Source organism: Syngnathus typhle, unplaced genomic scaffold (genome assembly GCF_033458585.1).
Source record: "Syngnathus typhle isolate RoL2023-S1 ecotype Sweden unplaced genomic scaffold, RoL_Styp_1.0 HiC_scaffold_162, whole genome shotgun sequence".
NCBI classification, from domain to species: domain Eukaryota; kingdom Metazoa; phylum Chordata; class Actinopteri; order Syngnathiformes; family Syngnathidae; genus Syngnathus; species Syngnathus typhle.
In genome coordinates, this window is record NW_026872068.1 from 136,891 (window position 1) to 153,087 (window position 16,197).

The 16,197-nt window shown below is 43.7% G+C and overlaps 1 long non-coding RNA gene across 2 annotated transcripts; it reads right to left on the reverse strand.

The window, feature by feature from the left end:
* Positions 1-9,904: 9,904 nt before the first annotated feature.
* Positions 9,905-14,722, reverse strand: LOC133148807 (uncharacterized). 2 transcript variants are annotated; one of them, XR_009712855.1, is made up of 4 exons: positions 14,035-14,722; positions 13,627-13,808; positions 13,354-13,515; positions 9,905-10,005 (listed from the first exon to the last, which is right to left on the reverse strand). It is a non-coding gene; the product is annotated as an uncharacterized LOC133148807 (long non-coding RNA). The 2 variants fall into 2 exon arrangements; XR_009712854.1 differs by having other exon boundaries at positions 13,627-14,720.
* Positions 14,723-16,197: the final 1,475 nt, after the last annotated feature.

A 16,197-nucleotide genomic window follows, 5' to 3' on the forward strand; every position in this document is an offset into this window, starting at 1 on the left:
ACAATTCAGAAAAAGTGCTCAGCTCGCCGAGAAAATGCGATTCAAGCAATAAAATTAAAAATGCTTATAAAACATAAACCAAACGTTGGAGGTGGCCATTTCTTCATGCGCAGTGATAAACTCGGCACTCTAAAGCACCCGAGAGCGTTTTTTTCCATGCCAACCTAACCAGAGTGACGGGAGCGGCACAATTCAGAAAAAGTGCTCAGCTCGCCGAGAAAATGCGATTTAAGCAATAAAATTAAAAATGCTTATAAAACATAAACCAAACGTTGGAGGTGGTCATTTCTTCATGCGCAGTGATAAACTCGGCACTCTAAAGCACCCGAGAGCGTTTTTTTCCATGCCAACCTAACCAGAGTGACGGGAGCGGCACAATTCAGAAAAAGTGCTCAGCTCGCCGAGAAAATGCGATTTAAGCAATAAAATTAAAAATGCTTATAAAACATAAACCAAACGTTGTAGATGGTCATTTCTTATTACGCAGTAATAAACTCGGCACTCTAAAGCACCCGAGAGCGTTTTTTTCCATGCCAACCTAACCAGAGTGACGGGAGCGGCACAATTCAGAAAAAGTGCTCAGCTCGCCGAGAAAATGCGATTTAAGCAATAAAATTAAAAATGCTTATAAAACATAAACCAAACGTTGGAGGTGGTAATTTCTTCATGCGCAGTGATAAACTCGGCACTCTAAAGCACCCGAGAGCGTTTTATTCGATGCCAACCTAACCAGAGTGACGGGAGCGGCACAATTCAGAAAAAGCGCTCAGCTCGCCGAGAAAATGCGATTTAAGCAATAAAATTAAAAATGCTTATAAAACATAAACCAAACGTTGGAGGTGGTCATTTCTTCATGCGCAGTGATAAACTCGGCACTCTAAAGCACCCGAGAGCGTTTTTTTCGATGCCAACCTAACCAGAGTGACGGGAGCGGCACAATTCAGAAAAAGTGCTCAGCTCGCCGAGAAAATGCGATTTAAGCAATAAAATTAAAAATGCTTATAAAACATAAACCAAACGTTGTAGATGGTCATTTCTTATTACGCAGTAATAAACTCGGCACTCTAAAGCACCCGAGAGCGTTTTTTTCCATGCCAACCTAACCAGAGTGACGGGAGCGGCACAATTCAGAAAAAGTGCTCAGCTCGCCGAGAAAATGCGATTTAAGCAATAAAATTAAAAATGCTTATAAAACATAAACCAAACGTTGGAGGTGGCCATTTCTTCATGCGCAGTGATAAACTCGGCACTCTAAAGCACCCGAGAGCGTTTTTTTCCATGCCAACCTAACCAGAGTGACGGGAGCGGCACAATTCAGAAAAATAGCTCAGCTCGCCGAGAAAATGCGATTTAAGCAATAAAATTAAAAATGCTTATAAAACATAAACCAAACGTTGGAGGTGGCCATTTCTTCATGCGCAGTGATAAACTCGGCACTCTAAAGCACCCGAGAGCGTTTTTTTCCATGCCAACCTAACCAGAGTGACGGGAGCGGCACAATTCAGAAAAAGTGCTCAGCTCGCCGAGAAAATGCGATTTAAGCAATAAAATTAAAAATGCTTATAAAACATAAACCAAACGTTGTAGATGGTAATTTCTTATTACGCAGTAATAAACTCGGCACTCTAAAGCACCGGAGAGCGTTTTTTTCCATGCCAACCTAACCAGAGTGACGGGAGCGGCACAATTCAGAAAAAGTGCTCAGCTCGCCGAGAAAATGCGATTTAAGCAATAAAATTAAAAATGCTTATAAAACATAAACCAAACGTTGGAGGTGGTCATTTCTTCATGCGCAGTGATAAACTCGGCACTCTAAAGCACCCGAGAGCGTTTTTTTCGATGCCAACCTAACCAGAGTGACGGGAGCGGGACAATTCAGAAAAAGTGCTCAGCTCGCCGAGAAAATGCGATTTAAGCAATAAAATTAAAAATGCTTATAAAACATAAACCAAACGTTGGAGGTGGTCATTTCTTCATGCGCAGTGATAAACTCGGCACTCTAAAGCACCCGAGAGCGTTTTTTTCGATGCCAACCTAACCAGAGTGACGGGAGCGGCACAATTCAGAAAAAGCGCTCAGCTCGCCGAGAAAATGCGATTTAAGCAATAAAATTAAAAATGCTTATAAAACATAAACCAAACGTTGGAGGTTGTCATTTCTTCATGCGCAGTGATAAACTCGGCACTCTAAAGCACCCGAGAGCGTTTTTTTCCATGCCAACCTAACCAGAGTGACGGGAGCGGCACAATTCAGAAAAAGTGCTCAGCTCGCCGAGAAAATGCGATTTAAGCAATAAAATTAAAAATGCTTATAAAACATAAACCAAACGTTGGAGGTGGTCATTTCTTCATGCGCAGTGATAAACTCGGCACTCTAAAGCACCCGAGAGCGTTTTTTTCCATGCCAACCTAACCAGAGTGACGGGAGCGGCACAATTCAGAAAAAGTGCTCAGCTCGCCGAGAAAATGCGATTTAAGCAATAAAATTTAAAATGCTTATAAAACATAAACCAAACGTTGGAGGTGGCCATTTCTTCATGCGCAGTGATAAACTCGGCACTCTAAAGCACCCGAGAGCGTTTTTTTCCATGCCAACCTAACCAGAGTGACGGGAGCGGCACAATTCAGAAAAAGTGCTCAGCTCGCCGAGAAAATGCGATTTAAGCAACTAAATTAAAAATGCTTATAAAACATAAACCAAACGTTGGAGGTGGCCATTTCTTCATGCGCAGTGATAAACTCGGCACTCTAAAGCACCCGAGAGCGTTTTTTTCCATGCCAACCTAACCAGAGTGACGGGAGCGGCACAATTCAGAAAAAGTGCTCAGCTCGCCGAGAAAATGCGATTTAAGCAATAAAATTAAAAATGCTTATAAAACATAAACCAAACGTTGGAGGTGGTCATTTCTTCATGCGCAGTGATAAACTCGGCACTCTAAAGCACCCGAGAGCGTTTTTTTCCATGCCAACCTAACCAGAGTGACAGGAGCGGCACAATTCAGAAAAAGTGCTCAGCTCGCCGAGAAAATGCGATTTAAGCAATAAAATTAAAAATGCTTATAAAACATAAACCAAACGTTGGAGGTGGTCTTTTCTTCATGCGCAGTGATAAACTCGGCACTCTAAAGCACCCGAGAGCGTTTTTTTCCATGCCAACCTAAACAGAGTGACGGGAGCGGCACAATTCAGAAAAAGTGCTCAGCTCGCCGAGAAAATGCGATTTAAGCAATAAAATTAAAAATGCTTATAAAACATAAACCAAACGTTGTAGATGGTCATTTCTTATTACGCAGTAATAAACTCGGCACTCTAAAGCACCCGAGAGCGTTTTTTTCCATGCCAACCTAACCAGAGTGACGGGAGCGGCACAATTCAGAAAAAGTGCTCAGCTCGCCGAGAAAATGCGATTTAAGCAATAAAATTAAAAATGCTTATAAAACATAAACCAAACGTTGGAGGTGGTCATTTCTTCATGCGCAGTGATAAACTCGGCACTCTAAAGCACCCGAGAGCGTTTTTTTCGATGCCAACCTAACCAGAGTGACGGGAGCGGCACAATTCAGAAAAAGTGCTCAGCTCGCCGAGAAAATGCGATTTAAGCAATAAAATTAAAAATGCTTATTAAACATAAACCAAACGTTGGAGGTGGCCATTTCTTCATGCGCAGTGATAAACTCGGCACTCTAAAGCACCCGAGAGCGTTTTTTTCCATGCCAACCTAACCAGAGTGACGGGAGCGGCACAATTCAGAAAAAGTGCTCAGCTCGCCGAGAAAATGCGATTTAAGCAATAAAATTAAAAATGCTTATAAAACATAAACCAAACGTTGGAGGTGGTCATTTCTTCATGCGCAGTGATAAACTCGGCACTCTAAAGCACCCGAGAGCGTTTTATTCGATGCCAACCTAACCAGAGTGACGGGAGCGGCACAATTCAGAAAAAGCGCTCAGCTCGCCGAGAAAATGCGATTTAGGCAATAAAATTAAAACCAAACGTTGGAGGTGGTCATTTCTTCATGCGCAGTGATAAACTCGGCACTCTAAAGCACCCGAGAGCGTTTTTTTCGATGCCAACCTAACCAGAGTGACGGGAGCGGCACAATTCAGAAAAAGTGCTCAGCTCGCCGAGAAAATGCGATTTAAGCAATAAAATTAAAAATGCTTATAAAACATAAACCAAACGTTGTAGATGGTCATTTCTTATTACGCAGTAATAAACTCGGCACTCTAAAGCACCCGAGAGCGTTTTTTTCCATGCCAACCTAACCAGAGTGACGGGAGCGGCACAATTCAGAAAAAGTGCTCAGCTCGCCGAGAAAATGCGATTTAAGCAATAAAATTAAAAATGCTTATAAAACATAAACCAAACGTTGGAGGTGGCCATTTCTTCATGCGCAGTGATAAACTCGGCACTCTAAAGCACCCGAGAGCGTTTTTTTCCATGCCAACCTAACCAGAGTGACGGGAGCGGCACAATTCAGAAAAATAGCTCAGCTCGCCGAGAAAATGCGATTTAAGCAATAAAATTAAAAATGCTTATAAAACATAAACCAAACGTTGGAGGTGGCCATTTCTTCATGCGCAGTGATAAACTCGGCACTCTAAAGCACCCGAGAGCGTTTTTTTCCATGCCAACCTAACCAGAGTGACGGGAGCGGCACAATTCAGAAAAAGTGCTCAGCTCGCCGAGAAAATGCGATTTAAGCAATAAAATTAAAAATGCTTATAAAACATAAACCAAACGTTGGAGGTGGTCATTTCTTCATGCGCAGTGATAAACTCGGCACTCTAAAGCACCCGAGAGCGTTTTTTTCCATGCCAACCTAACCAGAGTGACGGGAGCGGCACAATTCAGAAAAAGTGCTCAGCTCGCCGAGAAAATGCGATTTAAGCAATAAAATTAAAAATGCTTATAAAACATAAACCAAACGTTGGAGGTGGTCATTTCTTCATGCGCAGTGATAAACTCGGCACTCTAAAGCACCCGAGAGCGTTTTTTTCCATGCCAACCTAACCAGAGTGACGGGAGCGGCACAATTCAGAAAAAGTGCTCAGCTCGCCGAGAAAATGCGATTTAAGCAATAAAATTAAAAATGCTTATAAAACATAAACCAAACGTTGGAGGTGGTCATTTCTTCATGCGCAGTGATAAACTCGGCACTCTAAAGCACCCGAGAGCGTTTTTTTCGATGCCAACCTAACCAGAGTGACGGGAGCGGCACAATTCAGAAAAAGCGCTCAGCTAGCCGAGAAAATGCGATTTAAGCAATAAAATTAAAAATGCTTATAAAACATAAACCAAACGTTGGAGGTGGTCATTTCTTCATGCGCAGTGATAAACTCAGCACTCTAAAGCACCCGAGAGCGTTTTTTTCGATGCCAACCTAACCAGAGTGACGGGAGCGGCACAATTCAGAAAAAGCGCTCAGCTCGCCGAGAAAATGCGATTTAAGCAATAAAATTAAAAATGCTTATAAAACATAAACCAAACGTTGGAGGTGGTCATTTCTTCATGCGCAGTGATAAACTCGGCACTCTAAAGCACCCGAGAGCGTTTTTTTCGATGCCAACCTAACCAGAGTGACGGGAGCGGCACAATTCAGAAAAAGTGCTCAGCTCGCCGAGAAAATGCGATTTAAGCAATAAAATTAAAAATGCTTATAAAACATAAACCAAACGTTGGAGGTGGTCATTTCTTCATGCGCAGTAATAAACTCGGCACTCTAAAGCACCCGAGAGCGTTTTTTTTCCATGCCAACCTAACCAGAGTGACGGGAGCGGCACAATTCAGAAAAAGTGCTCAGCTCGCCGAGAAAATGCGATTTAAGCAATAAAATTAAAAATGCTTATAAAACATAAACCAAACGTTGGAGGTGGCCATTTCTTCATGCGCAGTGATAAACTCGGCACTCTACACTGTAAAAAATGTCAGTAGATTTTACGGTGAAAAACTGCTAAACCGTGACAGTAAAAGACCGCAAAACGGTAAATGGTTTAATTCAGTTTAAGTAACAGTGAAACAATGTAAATGTATACATCAGTTAAAACAGTATTTTTGACAGTTTTTTGGGGGGGAAAATACATTGCTCCACTGTAAAATACACTAACACCGTGTTTGTAACAAAAATATACCGTAATATATATACAAGCCATCACTGTAATTCTTATATTTATTTTTTGTAAAATATCTATTTACTCACTGTTAAATGTATCAAACACCGTATTTCTATCAAAGATATACCGTAATATATATACAAGCCCTCACTGTAATTTTTGCATAAATATTTTGTGAAAGAAACTTTTTTTCACTGTTAAACGTACTAAACATTGTATCTCTAACAATAATATACCGTTTTATACATATACGAGCCACCACAGTAATTTTTGCATTTATTCTATGTACGAAATACTTTTTCTCACTGTTAAACGTACTAAACATTGTATTTCTAACAAAAATATACCGTATTATACATATACGAGCCACAACAGTAATTTTTGCATTTATTCTATGTACAAAATACTTTTTCTCACTGTTAAACGTACTAAACATTGTATCGCTAACAAAAATATACCGTATTATACATATACGAGCCACCACAGTAATTTTTGCATTTATTCTATGTACAAAATACTTTTTCTCACTGTTAAAAGTATTAAACACCATTAATTTGACAATAATATACCGTAATATACATATACGAGCCATTACTGTAATTCTTGTATTTGTTTTTTGTAAAGAATACTTTTTCTCACTGTTAAAAGTAATAAACACCATAAAATCAAAAAATATATACCGTAATATACATATACGAGCCATCACAGTCATCTTTGCATTTATTCTATGAACAGAATACTTTTTCTCACTGTTAAAAGTATTAAACACCAAAAATTTAACAATAATATACCGTAATATACATATTGGAGCAATCAATGTAATTCTTGCATTTATTCTATGTACAAAATACTTTTTCTCACTGTTAAAAGGATAAAACACCATACATTTAAAAATAATTTACCGTGATATACATATAAGATAAGATAAGATAATCCTTTATTATTCCCTCAATGGGGAAACTCCTATGTTAGCAGCAGTACACATTAACATATACACACACACACGCATGCGGGGAAGGGGGTAAAAGATTTTAAAGAAGTAGAAGGTATATATAATTAAAAAAATATGGACAGTGTATACAAAATACACAATACACAATATGCAGTGGAGATAAAAAAAATATTAGATAAAAAAAAATAGTGCAAAAAACAGTGCAAAGAAAGCAGGTAAAAGAGTGTGAGGTAGACAGATATTGCACATAGTGTGATTGCACATATGGTTATTGCACGTTATTTTGTCCGTTAGCTACGGTGATCGGCCTGGTTGTACAGTCTGATGGCAGCAGGGAGGAAGGACCTGCGATGCCTCTCGGTGGTGCATCGTGGGTGACGAAGCCGGTCACTGATGGAGCTCTCCAGGGCTCTGACAGTCTCATGAAGGGGGTGGAAGACATTGTCCATGATGGAGGACAGCTTAGCCACCATCCTCCTCTCCCCCACCGCCTCCACCCGGTCCAGACTGCAGCCCAGGACAGCGTCGACTTTCTTCACCACCTTGTCCAGCCTCTTCCTCTCCGCTGCAGTGATGCCGCTGCTCCAGCAGACCACCCCATAAAAAATGGCGGACGCCACTACAGAGTCATAGAAGGTCCTCAGGAGGCCGTCCCTCACTCCGAAGGACCTCAGTCTGCGCAGCAGGTGGAGTCTGCTTTGGCCCTTCTTGTATAGGGCCCCAGTCCAGTTTATTGTTCAGGTGAACACCCAGGAACTTGTAAGAGTCCACAATCTCTATGTCCGTTCCCTGGATGTTCATCGACGAGGGGGAGACTTTGCGCCGGCGGAAGTCCACCACCAGCTCCTTTGGGGGGGATGCTTGGTGGGTTCGGTGGAGTTGAGAATGGGCTGGGGGGTCTTGGAGGGGGTGTAGCAGGGGGCGGGGTTGAGGTGAGAGTCCTCGGAGTAGAAGAGGCTCCAGTCGGGGTGGGGGGAGGAGTGGATGTTTGTTCAAAACGGTTGAAGAACCGGTTCAGGTCATTCACCCACTCCTGATCCCTGTCCAGCGCAGGTCTGGAGTTGCTACGTCCTGAGATGGTGTTCAGGCTCCTCCAGACCCCGCTGACGTTGTCCCGCTGCAGTTGGTCTTCCATCCTCCTCCTGTAGTTGCTCTTCCCCTCCCTGATCTTCTTCCTCAAGTCCCTCTGCACCGTTTTCAGTAGGTCCCTGTCTCCCGATTTAAAGACCCTCCTTTTGTCCCTGAGCAGGTCTTTGATCTCAGGGGTGATCCAAGGTTTGCTGTTTGCAAAAACTCTGACTGTTTTGGTGGGTATGGTGGAGTCTACACAAAAGTTAATGTAGTCCATGACACAGCTGGTGAGACCGTCGATGTCGTCCCCGTAGTCCTCACAGAACACGTCCCACACCGTATACGAGCAATCAATGAAATTTTTGCATTTATTCTATGTACAAAATACTTTTTCTCACTGTTAAAAGTATAAAACACCATAAATTTAACAGTAATATACCGTAATGCACATATACGAGCAATCAATGTAATTCTTGCGTTTATTTTTGGTAAAGAGTACTTTTTCTCACTGTTAAAAGTATTAAACACCATATATTTAACAATAATATTCCGTATTACATTTATGAGCCATCACTGTAATTCTTGCATTTATTTATCTATTTATTTTTCTCTCTTTTTCTCTCGTGAAATGTGGTCTGGATCCCAAAGATGTCATAAGTGAACCTAATTTGCAAAAATGTCATAAAATTATTTTTCAGAAACTGTGTTTTAATTAATCTTCATGCAGTCTAGAATATTTAAATTGAGATTTGAATTGAGTTTAAGTATTGTAGTTTTTGATCAGGATCTTGACTAATGTGGTCTGGATACCAAAAACCATGTGGAATTGCTCTTGCGATGGAGAAGCCAACTCAGATTTACATTTTCACAAATAGAGTCAAGGTTTCACAAATCAGAAGCGGTGTGGTGTTATAGAAGATGTTTATTTTGAACACCTTTTTTTCCCAACACAATGTTTGCACTATTCTATGAAATTGGGTTCACTGACCCATAAGGTCTGATTGATTAAAAGCTTTGAAAATACAAATTATTTGTCTATTCATGATGTATATTGAGCTAAGATTCGACTTATGCTGTATATCAACAAAACTCAGGACATGCATCAGAAATATCCGTTTTTTAATTTCTCTCAGATTTGGAATTCTTGCTCTTTTCACCCAGCGGAGGTGACCTAAGGCGGGGTGAATAATGCCTGGGGCCATCTGAACTGACACCAATCTATTAATTATGCCTAACATGAAAGGTAAGGCGGAAGATTTTCTTGAAATTCAGGAAAGAATCGCCCTCTCCATTAACGGTATTAAATACTGTGATTTCAGTTGTAATTATAGTATTAGATGTTTTAACTGTATGCTAAATAACAATTAAATACTGTGATTCCAGTTGCGTTTACAGTATTAGTTGTTTAACTGTATACAAAATAACATTTAAATACTGTGATTTCAGTTTTATTTAGTTAGATGTTTTAACTATACTAAAAAAATTAAAAACTGTGATTTTAGTTGCATTTACAGTATTAGTTGCTTAACTGCAGAATAAATATCAATGAAATACCGCGCTTTCAGTTGCCTTTACATAACTGGTTTATTTACTGTACAAACAAATGAACTGTATTGTATATGGCAATGCAGTAAGAGTAGGTACCAGGTAATCATTGTAAATTGAGTTTCTCACTGTACAATTTAAATGCTGAATCAGTGATTTAATATTAATCATTAATAGAATGACCCATATTCTAAAATATTTCAATTAACTACAGACAACAAGAAATTTGTTAACAGGGTTATTTATTTTTTTGTGAACAGGAACATAAAGCACATTACCAAACCTTTTAGACAAAACTTCCTTGGGCTTGGACAAAACAGGAGCCCTGAAATTAAAGAAGAAAATACATTAAGAATTATGATGGTGATGTCGTTGTCATGTCAAGATACTTGTTCCTGATAGGAAGTGTGTCACTGGCTGCAGGAACACTCATGCAATTAGCAAGGTTGGAGTTATATTATTAGTAGGGATGTAACGATTACTCATGAGATGATTAAAAATCCATCCATCCATCCATCCATCCATCCATCCATCCATCCATCCATCTTCTTCCGCTTATCCGGGGTCGGGTCGCGGGGGCAGCAGCTTCAGGAGGGACTCCCAGACTTCCCTCTCCCCAGCCACTTCCTCTAACTCATCCCGGGGGATCCCAAGGCGTTCCCAGGCCAGCTGAGAGACATAATCTCTCCAGCGCGTCCTGGGTCGTCCCCGGGGTCTCCTACCGGTGGGACATGCCCGGAACACCTCCCCAGGGAGGCGTCCAGGAGGCATCCTGATGAGATGCCCGAGCCACCTCATCTGGCTCCTATCAACGTGGAGGAGTAGCGACTCTACTCCGAGTCTCTCCCGGATGACCGAACTTCTCACCCTATCTCTATAAGGGAGAGCCCGGACATCCTGCGGAGAAAACTCATTTCGGCCGCTCGTATCCGGGATCTCGTTCTTTCGGTCACGACCCATAGCTCATGACCATAGGTGAGGGTAGGAGCGTAAATCAACCGGTAAATTGAGAGCTTTGCCTTTTGGCTCAGCTCTCTCTTTACCACGACGGACCGGTACAGAGTCCGCATTACTGCCGACGCTGCACCGATCCGCCTGTCGATCTCGCGCTCCATCCTCCCCTCACTCGTGAACAAGACCCCAAGATACTTAAACTCCTCCACTTGGGGCAGGATCTCATCCCCGATCCGGAGAGGGCATTCCACCCTTTTCCGATCGAGGACCATGGACTCGGATTTGGAGGTGCTGACCCTCATCCCAACCGCTTCGCACTCGGCTGCAAACCGCTCCAGTGAGAGATGGAGCTCACAGCCTGAAGAAGCCAACAGCACCACGTCGTCTGCAAAAAGCAGATACGCGATGCTGAGGTCCCCAAACCGGACACCCTCAACGCCTCGGCTGCGCCTAGAAATTCTGTCCATAAAAATTATAAACAGAATCGGTGACAAAGGGCAGCCTTGGCGGAGTCCAACCCTCACTGGGAACGAATCCGACTTACTGCCGGAAATGCGGACCAAACTCTGGCATCGGTGATACACGGACCGAACCGCCCTTATCAGTTGGCTCGGTACCCCGTACTCCCGAAGCACCCCCCACAGGACCTCCCTAGGGACACGGTCGAACGCCTTCTCCAAGTCCACAAAACACATGTGGACTGGTTGGGCGAACTCCCATGCACCCTCGAGGATCCTGCTGAGGGTGAAGAGCTGGTCCACTGTTCCACGGCCAGGACGAAAGCCACACTGTTCCTCCTGAATCCGAGGTTCGACCTCCCGACGGACCCTCCTCTCCAGCACCCCTGAATAGACCTTACCAGGGAGGCTGAGGAGTGTAATTCCCCTGTAAATGGAACACACCCTCCGGTCCCCCTTCTTAAAGAGGGGAACCACCACCCCAGTCTGCCAATCCAGAGGCACTGTCCCCGATGTTCACGCGATGCTGTAGAGACGTGTCAGCCATGACAGCCCCACAGCATCCAGAGCCCTTAAGAAATCCGGGCGGATCTCATCCACCCCCTGGGCCTTGCCACCGAGGAGTTTTTTAACTACCTCAGTGACTTCAACCCCAGAGATTGGAGAGTCCGCCTCTGAGTCCCCAGGCCCTGCCTCCACAATGGAAGGCGTGTCGGTGGAATTGAGGAGGTCTTCGAAGTATTCTCCCCACCGACACACGACGTCCCGAGTCGAGGTCAGCAGCACGCCATCTCCACTGTAAACAGTGTTGACGTTGCACTGCTTCCCCCTCCTGAGACGCCGGATGGTGGACCAGAATTTCCTCGAAGCCGTCCGGAAGTCATTTTCCATGGCCTCGCCAAACTCCTCCCACGCCCGGGTTTTTGCCTCAGCAACCGCCGAAGCCGCGTTCCGCTTGGCCATCCGGTACCTGTCAGCTGCCTCGGGAGTCCCACAGGCCAAAACGGCCCGATAGGACTCCTTCTTCAGCTTGACGGCATCCCTTACCGCCGGTGTCCACCAGCGAGTTCGGGGATTGCCGCCACGACAGGCACCAATGACCTTACGGCCACAGCTCCGCTCGGCCGCCTCAACAATGGAGGCGCGGAACAAGGTCCACTCGGACTCAATGTCCCCCGCCTCCCCCGGGACGTGGGAAAAGTTCTGCCGGAGGTGGGAATTGAAGCTCTTCCTGACAGGGGATTCCGCCAGACGTTCCCAGCAGACCCTCACAGAACGTTTGGGTCTGCCAGGTCGGACCGGCATCTTCCCCCACCATCGGAGCCAACCCACCACCAGGTGGTGATCAGTTGACAGCTCCGCCCCTCTCTTCGCCCGAGTGTCCAAAACATGCGGCCGCAAATCCGATGACACGACTACAAAGTCGATTATCGAACTGCGGCCTAGGGTGTCCTGGTGCCAAGTGCACACATGGACACCCTTAGTTTTAAACATGGTGTTCATTATAGAAAATCCGTGTCGAGCACAGAAGTCCAATAATAGAACACCGCTCGGGTTCAGATCGGGGGGGCCGTTCCTCCCAATCACGCCCTTCCAGGTCTCACTGTCATTGCCCACGTGAGCTTTGAAGTCACCCAGTAGAACGATGGAGTCCCCAGAAGGAGCGCTCTCCAGCACCTCCTCCAGGGACTCCAAAAAGGGTGGGTACTCTGAACTGCCGTTTGGTGCATAGACACAAACAACAGTCAGGACCCGTCCCCCCACCCGAAGGCGGAGGGAGGCTACCCTCTCGTTCACCGGGGTGAACCCCAATGTGCAGGCGCCCAGCCGGGGGGCAATAAGTATACCCACACCTGCTCGACGCCTCTCACCGTGGGCAACTCCAGAGTGGAAGAGAGTCCAGCCCCTCTCGAGAGGGCTTGTACCGGAACCCAAACTGTGCGTGGAGGCAAGTCCGACTATATCTAGTCGGAACTTTTCTGCCTCGCACACCAGCTCGGGTTCCTTTCCAGCCAGAGAGGTGACATTCCATGTCCCAAGAGCCAGCTTCTGCAGCCGGGGATCAGACCGCCAAGGTCCCTGCCTTTGGCCGCCGCCCAGCTTGCAATGCACCCGACCCCTTTGGCCCCTCCCACAGGTGGTGAGCCCATGGGACTTAAAAATCGATTTGAATATGTCGCAAGTTAAATCGGAGAGAAAATAAATCTCTGCATTGAAACAGCTGATATGCAAATTAGTTGTGACCGTTATCTGAACCTCACCTGTATCTAGTCAGTTAGCCTCCATGAAGTGAAGCCTTCATGAACTCCATGATGAAGGAGATCACATGGGGGTTCATGTATCAAGTCTTCCTCCTCACCACTCTCCCAGTCTTCCGGCTCATCTGCTCCTTGGCACTGCACTTGGTGGAGTCAGGATTAATCCTAACCAAAAACATATGAAATGAGTTAGAGGTTGAGACAATTGCAATTATCAGAGAGATATAGAAATGCCAGTGGGAATAAAGTTAGGTATATAATTTTATCGGTTAATACCTCTGAATAAACTCCAAAGTTGTGCAGGTTTCCCCCTGATACTCTAGGTTGAAAACATAGTAACAGGCGAAGAGAGTGGCCAGCCAAGGCAGTGGTGAAGTCAGCCACGTGAGCAGCAGGTGGGATTATGACCCTCCCCTCGATCGACAGCATCCATTTTTTTGCAGTCAGGATTGTCTCTCCTTAAAGTCAGACATAACAAAAATCATATTTCACAGCAGTCCATTTTATAAATGATCTGGTTCACATGAATGACTGTAAAAACAGGGCAGGGAGCATACATATCTTACAAGCTGTACATAAAACAGATAAAAGGAGCATATATAGTAACTGATGGCAAGCAAACTGATTACTACTTGTGTATTACTATTTGATTTTATTACTTATAGTGATAGTAGTCCTACTTACCGAGTTTCTGGACGTCGCGACGTGTGCTTGGTGGTGCTGCCTCCGGAAGGAAAACGCATACGGAGGCGGAGAAGGTGTTGAAAAACAGAAAGGCGGGAAAATACTCTTCTCTTGCGCAGCATAAAAATATAAAATAACGACACAGTAACGACCATCGTACTGTCGCAGCAAGTACTACATGTGTCATATACCATTTTGTGGCTTCAGTAAGTTTAAAAAAAAGAGAATCTGGTCAGTTAAAGTTACTGCTATCACAAGCTAGCTAACAGTTAACGTTACCAGTAGCTAGCTCTGTCTGCCCTCTCTCTCGCGATCGAAAAACAGCGCTCTCTCGGTGCCGTTTTCGCAGCCAAAGTGAAACAAATGAACACAGACGACGCAAACACATAGAAAGACAACAAAAAAACACACAATACAAGACAAGGTCTTATGAGAAAAGTTGTTGTCGGAGCCAGAGATGCAAGCGCTGTGATTGCGATTTGTCCCGTTCACTTTGACGTGATTGGCCATTCAAAGCAGGACCGTTGAACACACTCGATCCTCATTGGATGAATTCATGTCAGCCCATGTCACCCCATACCCGCCAGTGAAAAAGAAAACGGAAAAAATGGAATAAAAATAATGCCATGGTAAGTCATTATGACATAATGATTATTAAAGTCATCATTTTTATATGATATTTATATGATAATTATTGATTTCATTATGATATATATATATCATATGATATATATATATATATCTATCATATATATATCATTAATATATATATATATATATATATATATATATATATATATATATATATATATATATATATATATATATATATATATATATATATATAGTAATTAACTGTAGATTTCACAGCCATTTTTTACGGTGCACTTTTATAAAAAATGGGCATGCGCAACTCTGGTCTTGTTTCTCTCTTTTTCAAAGTCAGAGTCTGCTTTATTGTCAACATCTTCACATGCCGAGACACACAAAGACATCGAAATTACGTTTTCCCTATCCCACGGTGACAAGACATATTACACGATAGACACACAAGTAAACAACGCCTTTCTGAGGCCTTTCTCTTCTTCTCAGACACTTCAAAGATACTTTTTGAAAGTATGCATGCACAGAAAGCGAAAACTGGAAAGAGCACGTACGACAGTATTAGTAAAATTCTCCAGAATGATTGACAATTGAGGACCAATCGTCTTGATGATCCACCCGGAAGTAAATCAGCCTCCGCCGTACCTTTAAGCCTGCATAAGATTCAGATGCTCGAGACATGCCACCAGATGATAGGATGTGGTAGATTAGTCAAACAATGCTTTTTAGTCTTTCCTAACCTCTTCCTCCATTTTGATGGAAAACATCACAAGGTCAAGGAAAGATGTTAAAGGGGAATCATAGGAAGTGGGGAGAAGACGACCACAGCGTTCAGAGAATCCGACTGCATGCACTAGACTACGTCATGATGCGACAGTGAATGTTATAGACTTGATCTGTGGTAAAACTACAAAGTGTTTATAATAAAACACAGTACCGCACACGTCTCTTTCTGGCATGACCTACTCTCCTGTAAACCTTGACTCTCCGTTAATTGCAAAGAAATCAATTGTTGCTGAAAGAATCAACAGGTTGACCGAAAGTGCATGATCCATGCTGTGGGCGGGTAAAGTTAGCAAACTAAACATGACCAGGAACGTAAGTACATAGTGGTCACTGATATTAGCATTAGCGCCACCAGCTAAACTGTACTTGAGCGCTTTTCACTTGCGTCACCTAGATTCTGGGCTTGGGCCCGGTTGATAAAACCTCGTCTGACCGCAAAGAGTCTTCGGACCCCTGTGGCGACAATCCGGATCGGCCGGCCAGCCTAGTTCGTTTGGATAAAACCCATGTGACCGCGTAAGTAAGTCATGGCTAAAATCAAGGGGGCATGCGAACTTTCGGAGGTTCAAGCCAGCATGGGGGGATCTGAGGCCAACTACTGGACCAGCTCCACCTAGCCTTCCATTGAATTCCATTCATTTCGGCTGACTAATAAACGTTTTTCTGAAATCAATGCTAACGTGACTTAATTTATGTAATGAGCATACGCACAGGACTTACGTGAGTCAGACTCGGTCAAACCATTGGCTCAGACTCGGTCACATGCTCGGTCAG